This window comes from Lissotriton helveticus, chromosome 12 (genome assembly GCF_964261635.1).
Source record: "Lissotriton helveticus chromosome 12, aLisHel1.1, whole genome shotgun sequence".
NCBI lineage: Eukaryota > Metazoa > Chordata > Amphibia > Caudata > Salamandridae > Lissotriton > Lissotriton helveticus.
The window spans coordinates 158,946,085-158,957,605 of NC_136073.1; the positions used below are offsets into that span (position 1 = coordinate 158,946,085).

Below are 11,521 nucleotides of genomic sequence, written 5' to 3' on the forward strand. Positions count from 1 at the left end.
GATATGGTTCCTTAATAATTTATTTTCGATGCTGGTCAGCCTATCTCCCAAATTATTGATTTTAGTGATCAGGGGTGATAGTGCAGTTGTGAACAGTTGCTCAATCTGTGCCAGTAGAGTCAATTGAAGTGGTGATACTGGGACAGGTGTTTTGTTCGCCTCCTCAGTTGGCGGTATTATTGATGGGTAGGAGGGTTTTGGTGAGGGACTAGTGCACATTTTGTCAATATTCTCATTGTCTTCGTTGTTTAAGTCATCAGCATGTCTACCCACTGTAGGGGGGGTAGATACAATCTGGGAGTATTTCGTACCACACAGGGCGTTCAGCTCCTCCCATATGGACATGATGGTAACACAGTACAATGTCAGAGTTTATAGAAAAATTAATAAAATACCTCCAACCTCGTAGCAGCCAAGTGGGGTGGCCCGACCCGACCTATTCGTGCCTCTGAGGGCCACAGAGGGCCCGCCCTTTGCCCGGGCTTAGCCCGCGCGCGGTCCCGCGACGCGGGGGCTCGCGCTGTCCTTAAGCGCACCTCCGGGGGCGGGGCAGGATGCTGGATGCGCGCCTTTCTGGGCGCTAAGGGTGCTGGGTAATGTAGTTTCTGATCTACCGCCTCGCCGCGGTGATCGGAATGCAGGCTGGCAACAAGGTCCGGTTTCTCGGAGGAGCAGCGCTCGGTCTGCAGCTGTCCTCAACCCCCAAAAGTGACCTCCCAGGTCAGTGCAAGGCTCAGGTTCCCCGCTCCCCCGGGGCTCGCGCTGTCCTTAAGCGCACCTCCGGGGGCGGGGCAGGATGCTGGATGCGCGCCTTCCTGGGCGCTAAGGGTGCTGGGTAATGTAGTTTCTGATCTACCGCCTCGCCGCGGTGATCGGAATACAGGCTGGCAACAAGGTCCGGTTTCTCGGAGGAGCAGCGCTCGGTCTGCAGCTGTCCTCAACCCCCAAAAGTGACCTCCCAGGTCAGTGCAAGGCTCAGGTTCCCATCGATGTCAAAATTATTGAGATCCTATCTTTATAATGTAAAGTACAAAAACATCGAAAAAATAATATTGATGTAAAAAATATTGATGTTCAAAATATAGTTTTTTATATATAAATTAATTAATAAAATTAACTTTAACAAAATTATTTAGATGTAATACGCATTTTAACAAACATAATACATAAATGTAATTTAAATATTTGAAACATACATATATAAAATGTAATATATATATATATATATATATTTACTTTATAACAATTAATAAACTTATAATTTTAATTTATTTTATAATGCTATAAATATATAAAAAGTTACAAGTATATATATATATATATATATATATATATATATATATATATATATATATACACACACACCTATAACATAACATCTAATAAAAAAACATATTATAAATTAAAACATTACAATATTTAATAATTTTTAAACTTACATTTTGCACTCCATTGAGTGCAACAGTAGGGAAACTGTTGGAGGGGTCAAAATTACTATTCCCACTCCAATGAGTGCAACAGTAGGGAAAGTGTTGGATAGCGGAGGGGTAAAAATTAATAATCCCTCTCCAATTACTGCAACAGTAGGGAAAGTGTTGGATATCGGAAGGGTAAACTATTACTATTCCAAACTCCAGTGAGTGCAACAGTAGGGAAAGTGTTGGATAGCTGAGAGGTAAAAACTACTATTCCCACTCCAGTGAGTGCAACAGTAGGGAAAGTGTTGGATAGAGGAGGGGTAAAAGTTACTATTCCCACTCCAGTGAGTGCAACAGTAGGGAGAGTGTTGGATAGAGGAGGGGTAAAAGTTACTATTCCCACTCCAGTGAGAGCAACAGTAGGGAAAGTGTTGGATAGCTGAGGGGAAGAAATTACTATTCCGACTCCAGTGACTGCACCAGTAGGGAAAGTGTTGGATAGCCGAGGTATAAAATTACTATTCTCACTACAGTGAATGCAATAGTAGGACATGTGTTGGATAGCTGAAGGGTAAAAATTTATATTTCCACTGAAGTCAAGAAAACATATATAAAAATATTTAAAATTACAAAAGATAGAAACATATTGCAATGTTAAGAAAATACCTACAAACAATAATTTAAATAAAATTAAAAAACATTTACAAATAACTATATTTAATAGAAATTAATTATAAACAAAAACATTAATTGTTACATAAATGTAATATATTTTTATTTCCTACCCTATAACACCACACACTTCACAACAAATTTCTGAATTTCTATAAAAATGGCCTCCATAATTAACATAATTAATTATCAAATAAATAAATATTATTAATTAAATAAACAAATTAAAACATATACAAAGTAATTTACTCACCAACAGTTCCCCCTATAAAACCAAAACCCATACTAAAAAAAAACAATTACCATAAATCTTTATCAACTAATGAATGAATATTAATGAGCAACTAATTATTAGTTAATGAAACATAAAATACTTTCCATCCTCTGACCCAATAAACACCACAACATGCACCTAAAAATCATTACACAATTTCCATAACTAATTTTAAAATATTAAATTATTATCAATTAACAACTTAATAATCAATTTAAAATAATTTACTTCCCAACCTTTACCACTATAAACCCCACAACTCATATCTCAAATTATTTCCACAATTGCCATATTTATTTTTTCATTAATTCATTACCCTTAATTATCAATTAATTATAAATACATTTCTTCCCACCCTATTCCCCTATAAACCCACAACCGGCTCCTACAAAAATGACACAATCCACATATTTACCAATTAATTAATAATAATTAACAACTCATTAATTAATATTTCATAATAAATTAATTCTCACAACTATTATAAAATGTAAATTAAATACATATTAATACAATAAAAATAGTATTAACGTGATTACAATTAAATTACTTCCCGTCCTATCCCCCATAAACCCACAAACCGCTCCAAAAAAAACAATTAACATAATTATCAATTAGTTAATTAGTAGCTATTAACAACCAATTATTAATTTACTATTAATACATTTAGTCACACACTTAACACTATAAAAATCTAAATTATATAAATACGAATAAATAAAAAATATTAATTAATTTATTACCCCTATTCCTCTATACACCCACAACCCGCTCCTAAAAAAAATACACACAATTAACATAATTACCAATTAATTAACAAAACATTTACAACCAATAAATAATCAACTAATAAAAACCTTATTCCCACTATTAACACTATAAAATCTAAATCAAATAAATACAAAATATAAATTAGTTTATTATAATTAAATTACTTCCTACCCTATTACCCTCTTACCCTATGAACCCACAACCCGCTACAGAACTAAAAAACACCAAATTTTGTTAACATACCATTAATAACTACTAAAAATGTAACACATATATTTTTAAAAAAGCAATACTTATAAAACAAATAAATCATAAACTTTATAAATACAAACTAAAAGACATAACACTAACTTAAAAATCTATATGTTAAACAACTATGGGGCTGATTCGGATCTGGGTCAGTAAGCACTCTGACCGAGCCGGATCCGGGGTGTTTTCTGACCTATCCGGACTCCTGCAGTACGACCGAGCGAGTACGATGCGGCCGTATGCTGTGGGAGTCAGTTTGGTCGGACTCCCATAAAACTCAATGGAGCCGGTCGTACGATGCGTACATGGGCATGCGTACATGGGTTCCCATTGACTGAATGGGTATGTCGCGGACAAGTGAGTCCCCTACAGTCGGTACCCGTCAGTGCCACCAGCACCGTAAATGCCTGTGTTGGGGAGAGCTATGGTTCTCCCCCTGTGTCTGAGTCGTACGGCTGCGGGTAACAGGGGGTCCGACGTGGACCCCCGAAGTCCAACTCCGGGAGCTATTGCGAGCCGAACGCTCTGACTCGATCCGGCTATCCGTTTCGAGCATCGCACTAGCTCGGTCGTGAAACGTCTCCATTGCGCGCCACGGTTTGCTTGTCACCGAGTCGTATGGAGCGGTTCGGACCCGGAAACGATTTGGACGGAGATTTCGTGATTGTTCGCATCATACTTCGACGTCCAGACCTGTGTACGACTCGGAGGGAAATACAGCCTCCGAATCGGATCTGCTAATGCCGAACCCGATTCGGTGCCCTTCCGACCGAGATCGGAATCGGCCCCTAAATTTTTGCATACAATATTACTAACTACGATATTTTCAAAATAATATTTTTTACCTTAAAGTCAATATTCTTGCCCACAATATTCTTGCTGTCGATATTTCTGTATCACGATATTTCCAACTTGATATTTGTGTATGTCCATATTTAAAACTTGATATTCTGTCTATACACCATCAATATCATGAACAATCGACATAATTCGCCCAACAAAAACACCTAGGCTGTTTTTATAGCCCACAGGAAGTCAGACATAGCACATCTAAAAAAAGAGGGCGCTAAATGTAGACTAGTCACGGCTCTCTGGGGCCAGATTGTGACTGAAAAAGCATTGAAAGTATCGAAGCTGGTTTTATATTTTTTATGGACGATGTTGTTAATCAGTGCGTTACTATGGGAATTTTACTCTGCAAATGTGTGAGTATGACTATTCAAATGTCTGTAATCTAAGACTATGCGATGAGAATGTTCAGGTTAATAACATGATTGGAAGAATCCATATCCCAACCTGTATAATTACGATAAAGAGCAGGGGCCAATGCAAGGGTCCATTCAGAAGCATAAGCCTGTTTCACTTTGTCAGGGACATGGTGTGAGAAAATCATAAGAAGTAGTTAAATTGCCCCAGAAGATTGCGTTAATGGTGCCTTTAATGACACCTTCAATTTGAGAATCCAAGTGATATAATTTGTCCGGTGAGGCCATACGGGTGTCAACGGTTTCAACTGTAATGAATGTTTCAATTGCCTTCTCCACCATAAATTGTCAAAGAATCTGGCATACTATGGTGACCTCTGCCGTGCTGTCAAGGAGAGTCGCCGCCCAACTCCTGTTCGGACGGAGGGTTCTCATCATCTGTTGAATATTTAGCTGTTAATGCTGCAACTTTCTTTTTCTGAAAAGAGGCTTTATGAGGAGCAGGTCTATCCTCTGTCTTTATTTTCACGTCAGATGAGCGTTGTGTCTCCCTTTTCAGTTGCACATACTCTGCTTGCCTGCGATCAGATCACCCTCATCTATTGTACTGATGTTTCAATGATTCCTGAAAGGAACAAGGAGAACGGGTGTCAGGAATCTGATACCTATCAGGAGTTTTTATTTTGCTGGTATCACGAAAACCTTATAATCTTTCAGAATTTTCAGGGGGCGGAGTACCTCTGCGATTTCTAGGCTTATGTTGTTTTGTTTTGTCCCTTTGTTTCTTAGGCAAAATCGTGCCGGCCTGGAATCCTTATCAGAACCAGGCTTTCCAAGAGGTGGAACTGTAGGTCTGGTACCCAAACTATTGCATCCCAAAAACGTTTATACTTTCGCAATAATAAGAGGCAACTTTTGTTTGAGGTCTGCAAACTACAATGGTGAGTTGCTGGCGTATGGCCAAGGACGCTGCTTTACCTTTAACATTAGAAAAAATCATTTCAGAGACAAGGGGGAAATTTCCCACAAGTTTCATCCCCAAATCGGGGGCAGGGTCAACCCCATGTTCATTCTTTATTTATTTGAGGATGTTCAGTAGAACGGCCATTGAGGAAATGCCATGACAAAGAGTGTAAACGGTGGCAAAAATAGTCCCCTAGTGTTGCAGTTAGTGATAGTGGGAACCAGATCATTAGGAAAGCATATAGTAAGAATTTTGTGCTTGTCTTGTGGTGCCATAAGTGGAAAAACAGCATTAAGATGATCTATTTTCTGGTCAATCCAAAATGGAATTTCTTCATTATTTGTGGGTCGTTTGCGCATAAGTGAATTAACAACTACAGGACTGATCAAGAGCCCAGTAGGCTGTTGAGCCGGCATTTACAATCCGATACTGGCCAGACCAGCCAATATAGTACAAGAAATGAATTACGTAGGATGTCTATGTAGGCCGACTAAATATTAAATTAAGCACATGTCTGAACCAAATTAAGAAGCGAAATAGGTGATGAGTTGTCTCCAGACCCTTCCTGCACTGCAAATGCTAACCCTTAGGGTTCGCTACTAAATTTTAACTTTGGGTATAATGTTTTACGTACAAGTAAATATTCTATGTCAACCTTTATCTTTTTACTGTCAAAATTTTTTAGCATTTATTTGTGTGAACAAAAGACATTTTAAATTTTACAATTGTTTATATCCACATGCAAATTAGTTCATAACAATTGACAATAATCATAACATATATTTTCATTTTACATCAATAACATGATGCTGTTGTAAATCCCAATGCATTTCGAGATCAAGGGATCTCTTCTTCAGGGGAACTGTAATGTAAAAAAGTTCATATCAGTACTTTGTGAAATTTTTTGATATCAAACAAAGAGGATCGACAATCTGTATTTTCAGATTTCATGACGTGATTAAAAAAAAATTGTGCTACGAATGTGACCTTAATAGTGACATGCAAAATTTTAAATGCAGTTGTTAGTTGCTGATGTGAATTAGATAAGCTGACCATATAAAAACACATAGATGAAAGGGCTTACCAACAGTTCGGGTTAAGGTTCTACCTGAACTACAGTCGTGGAAAGGCCTCTGTTTTTTATATCGCAAGTAACTGAAAGTGAGAGAAACTACCATGTAAGTATACTACCATGAAGAGATTCAAAGGAAAAGCTCAACGCTGTAGCGCTCGTAGTAACTGAAGCAATGTGTTAGGCATACCTGCATGAAGCAGAACAGAATGCGTGGACTATTAAATAGTAATCAATAAAGATCCTGAAATAAACACAAAGAAACACTATCGGTATAAAGCTTTTACGTCGTCATAATACAACAAGCATTTGCAATGCAATAGGTCTCGCATTAGGAAAGGTTGAGCTATTGGTCTTGTAAATGACAATTTTTTTATTTATGTGTTGGTTTTGAAAATAGCTAAATTAATAGCTTTGTCATTTACAATGCCAATAGTTAACTTTCGCAAATGTGACACCTATAACCGTGATGCTGTGGTGGTACTGAGTGGTGCTGTGGTGCTGCTGAGTGATGCTGTGGTGGTGCTGAGTGGTGCGGTGGTGGTGCTGAGTGATGCTGTGGTGGTGCTGTGGTGGTGCTGAGTGATGCTGTGATGGTGCTGAGTGGTGCTGTGGTGGTGCTGAGTGGTGCAGTGGTGGTGCTGAGTGGTGCAGTGGTGGTGCTGAGTGGTGCTGTGGTGATAGAGTGAGGGGCGATAGATAGAGTGAGGGTGATAGATAGATAGATTGATAGAGTGAGGGGTGATAGATAGAGTGAGGGGTGATAGATAGAGTGAGGGGCGATAGATAGAGTGAGGGGGGATAGAGTGAGGGCGATAGATAGAGTGAGGGCGATGGATAGATAGATGGATAGATGGATAGATGGTTAAAGAGATAGATAGATGGATAGATAGATGGATGGATAGATAGATGGATAGATATAGTGTGAGGGCAATAGATAGATAGATAGAGTGAGGGCAATAGATAGATAGAGTGAGGGCGATAGATAGATAGAGAGATAGAGTGAGGGCGATAGATAGATAGGGTGAGGGCGATAGAGTGAGGGCGATAGATAGATAGATAGATAGAGTGGGGGCAATAGATAGATAGATAGATCGAGTGAGGGCGATAGATAGAGTGAGGGCAATAGATAGATAGGATAGATAGATAGAGTGAGGGCGATAGATAAATAGATAGATGGTTGTGTGTGGTTGTGTGGTTGTGGTTGTGTGTGTTGTGTGTGGTTGTGTGGTTGTGGTTGTGTGTGTGTGGTTGTGTGTGGGGTTGTGTGTGTTATGTTTGGGGTTGTGTTTGGGGTTGTGTGTGGTTGTGTGTGGTTGTGTGTTGTGTTTGTGTTGTGTGTGGTTGAGTGTGGTTGTGTGTGGTAGAGTGTGGTTGTGTGTGTGTGCTTGTGGTTGTGTGGTTGTGTGTGTGTGGGTGTGTGTGTGTGTGTGTGGTTGTGTGTGTGTAGTTGTGTGTTGGTGTAGTTGTTTGTGTGTGTGTGTGGGGGTTGTGTGTGGGGGGGGTTGTAACTGTATGGGATTGTGTGTGTTTGGGGTTATGTGTGTGGTTGTGGGTTGTGTGTGTGGGGGGGTGTGGTGAGGGTGTGGTTGGGGTGTGTGTGGGGTGGGGGGTGTGGGGTGTGGGTGAGGGGTTGTTTGTGTGGGGGGTTGTGTGTGGGGGGGTTGTTTGTGTGGCGGTTGTGTGTGGGGGGGTTGTGTGTGGGGGGGCTGTGTGTGGGGGGGCTGTGTGTGGGGGGTTGTGTGTGTGGGTGGGTGGGGGTGTGTGTGGGGTGTGTGTGTGTGGTTGAACGGAAATGCTGAATCAGGAGAAAAGGGCAACGTGGCAAAAGGGTGGATGACAAGCAGGTGAATGTGAGCAGAAGAGCAAGGGTTTCCTTAGCAATGATGTTTCTTTGAGTTCATCACGCTGTCAGCAGTGACGTGCGTGGCGCCGGATGTATTTTGTTAGTAAAGTGAAAAGAGCAGCAGCAACGGCTTAGCGAGAGAACCAGATATCGCCCCGGGATGCTATTAGGTGGTGCCGGTAGGAGATATATGCAGCGAGCGCCCAAGGGTATATTTATTAGTGAGCAAGTAATTGAGAGCAGACACGAAACAGTGACTTCATGGGTTTCATACAAGCAACGTTTTAGATTAGAACATGAAAATGGGATTAAAAAAATCGGGAAATGTATTTTCTCCATTGATTTATTTAAAAGCGGAGGCAATTTTGGACGGGAGTGAACGCTAAATTGTAAGTACATTTTTAAGCCTATTTCAGAAGATTCCACTGCGACTCACTTGCAACTCGTGCACACACCGTCCTGCCTTGTCTTAAAAAAACAACCTGTTTTTCGACGCGAGGTTAGGTAGTCTTTCAGATCCAAAATATCCTTTTGTTTAAACTTTCTGAAAATTAAACGTGTTGCAAACTCAAGTGCTATATAAGCCAGAAGTGGTCGACAAGAGTGCAGTCGTTTAGAACATACAAGGAAAGTTTGGCTGTGCTGGATAAAATTCACCAAGCCAAGTGCATGCATTCAGATTAGGTATACTGCGCGTCTTGAAGTGCCTCACCCCAAACAGGCACTAAACATCAGAGTGTGTAGTGTTGTACTCAAATCTCTCAAATCCTAGTGCCACCGTGTTCGTGCGGCCCGCAGTTTTCTCGAGTCTTCCACCAGCGCAATGGAAAGCGGGAGTTATCTCTGCAGATGCAGGAGAGTGGAAAGGGTCTCCCCCGGGCCTTTATCTGGGTCGCCAGCTGTTCCACACGAACGCCGTGCCCGATAAGTGCCACAGCTGTGACATGAGCAGACACCAGTCGGTGCATCGAAGGGGTTCTCCCTTTACACTCGCCAGAGCATGACGTCACCGACGTGCAGAATATGGAAATACTGGGCGCCCTCGAAACATACTTAGAAGGCGCGTGTGCTCTGACGAATATTCACACACGCACAAAATGAATACTTCGAGCCAACTGATGGATAATCAGGCGATTCTCTTAAAGGCACTAAATGTAAGAGACCTTTTTAGACGAGGGCTTCAAATAGTTTAAAAGGTTTGACATTCTCGGCGGTATGCCGATATCAACACAGACAACACAGTGAGTACTCGAGTGTGTGCTCTGTGTTGACTGGAAACCGGTATATCGCCGAAAACGTAAAACCTTCTCATTTGACGCCCTCATTAAAAAATCTAGCTGCGTTGTCCCTCAGGGATCAATATTACCCATGTTTCTCTGCAATCAAAGCGCATGTGCTGTTGATCAGTGAGTGTCCATTCACGCGCATGCTATATGGCACAGGGTTTATCCTTCCGTTATAGAGAGCCACAGTTTAAAAAAAACGGAAGTCAGGCACTTTTGCCTGAGACGGGGGCGGGGCCTGCAATCCAGCAGGAAGTCCCGCCCGCCGCCACAGCCGCCGCCGCCGAGGAAGAAGTGGAGCGATGAGACACTGAACACGCCGAAAGAGCCCGGTAAGTGGTGGGGATGGGGGTCACGCGCGTGTGTATGTGTCTGGAGTGCGTGTGTGTGACTGTGGGGGAGGGGGGTGTGTGTGAGCGAGTGTCTGCCGTGTGCCTGCGTGTGCATGCGCTCGCCTGTGTGTGCGCATGCAGAGGGGTGGGGGCTGCCTATATGTGAAGCGCTCTGATACCTGATTCGGTTCGGGGCTGGGAAATAAAAAAAAATAAAAAAAAAATATGCTGAGTTACTCTGCGCATGCGCGGGTGAGACGCGCGCTCCCGCGGTGAAAACCGCGAAGGAAACGCTCGTGTCAGATTGGTGTCCACTCTCCCAATAACGGGCAACATTAGGTCTGAAGCAGACTCTCTCAATGCTCACGCATTGAGAGTACGTCTGCTCGACCTAAAAACGAATGAGAGTCACAATGCAACGTGAACATAATGAGACTGAAGTACCTGGATTGTCACAAAAGCCTGTCGACGAAGAGTAAACTGACTCGGTGGGCAGAAAGTTGTCCTCTGTAAAAATCGAGCACAATGCAAAATGACTGTCAGAAACTGACGGGCATAAGTAACGAAGAGTTTTAAGATAGGTAATTCGTAAGAGTGTTGATTACCTGGACAAATAGTAACAGCGTCTTCCCGTTAGCGGTTCTGACCCCGGAAAACGGAAGGGTTCGTGCCGGGAATATTTATTGTAGTAATCTTGGGAAGCTCGAAAGAGGACTACGATGAAAACAAATCGGCCATCTTTGGTGAGACAAATGCTCAGAGAAATAAATGGTATTGGCGGCCATATTGAGCTGGCCTAACTAAAGAAGAAGAGCGCTAGTAATTATTAAGAGAAACTAAACAGAACTACTGAAGATGTCGAGTAATGGTTATATAATCCTGGAAACCGTCCAAAACGGGGATAATGAGTATGTCATCTCAAAAATCTAAATCCAGAACGAGAATAACCTTGACCATAATAGTAATACTCATAATATGCAGAAAAAATGCAAGTGATAGAATAAAAGAAAAATAGAAGAAAAATAACTCATAAAGTACGTGTTGTTAGTTTAAAATGTAAGTATATGAATCACTCAGAATTCATAATTAGTGAATCAAAAAAATAGTAAATGGTCAAACAATAGGAGAGTGCTGGGATGGTCCCCTCTCTCCGAGCGTGGCTAAATAGTTTAGCATTCTGTAATGTCAACAGTGTAGAGTACAGCACCCTTCTCCCCCCCACCTCCAGACCGGTTGATATATGGGAACCCTATCGCGCTTACATTTCCAGACAGCTAATAGCACAGGAACCCCGGACACAATCTAACATCACTCCGACTGGGGTGGGTTGACCTTACCCAGTTTCTGTAACAGAGGAACGTGATACTGACTACTACTTGCTAATACAGTTGTCATTGCCGTAGTAACGTCACCTGATTGCTATGAGTATTTGTAA

At 41.5% G+C, this 11,521-nt stretch overlaps 1 protein-coding gene across 1 annotated transcript in view; it reads right to left on the reverse strand.

Annotated features, from left to right (window-relative positions):
• LOC144797846 (vomeronasal type-2 receptor 26-like) overlaps positions 1-10,741 on the reverse strand; it is a 34,723-nt gene extending 23,982 nt beyond the window's left edge. Inside the window, exons 1-2 of the mRNA XM_078668654.1 lie at positions 10,692-10,741; positions 6,638-6,708 (exon numbers count right to left, since the gene is read on the reverse strand). The gene's annotated coding sequence lies outside the window, so the exon portion shown is untranslated. The remainder of the gene's footprint in view (positions 1-6,637; positions 6,709-10,691) is intronic.
• Positions 10,742-11,521: the final 780 nt, after the last annotated feature.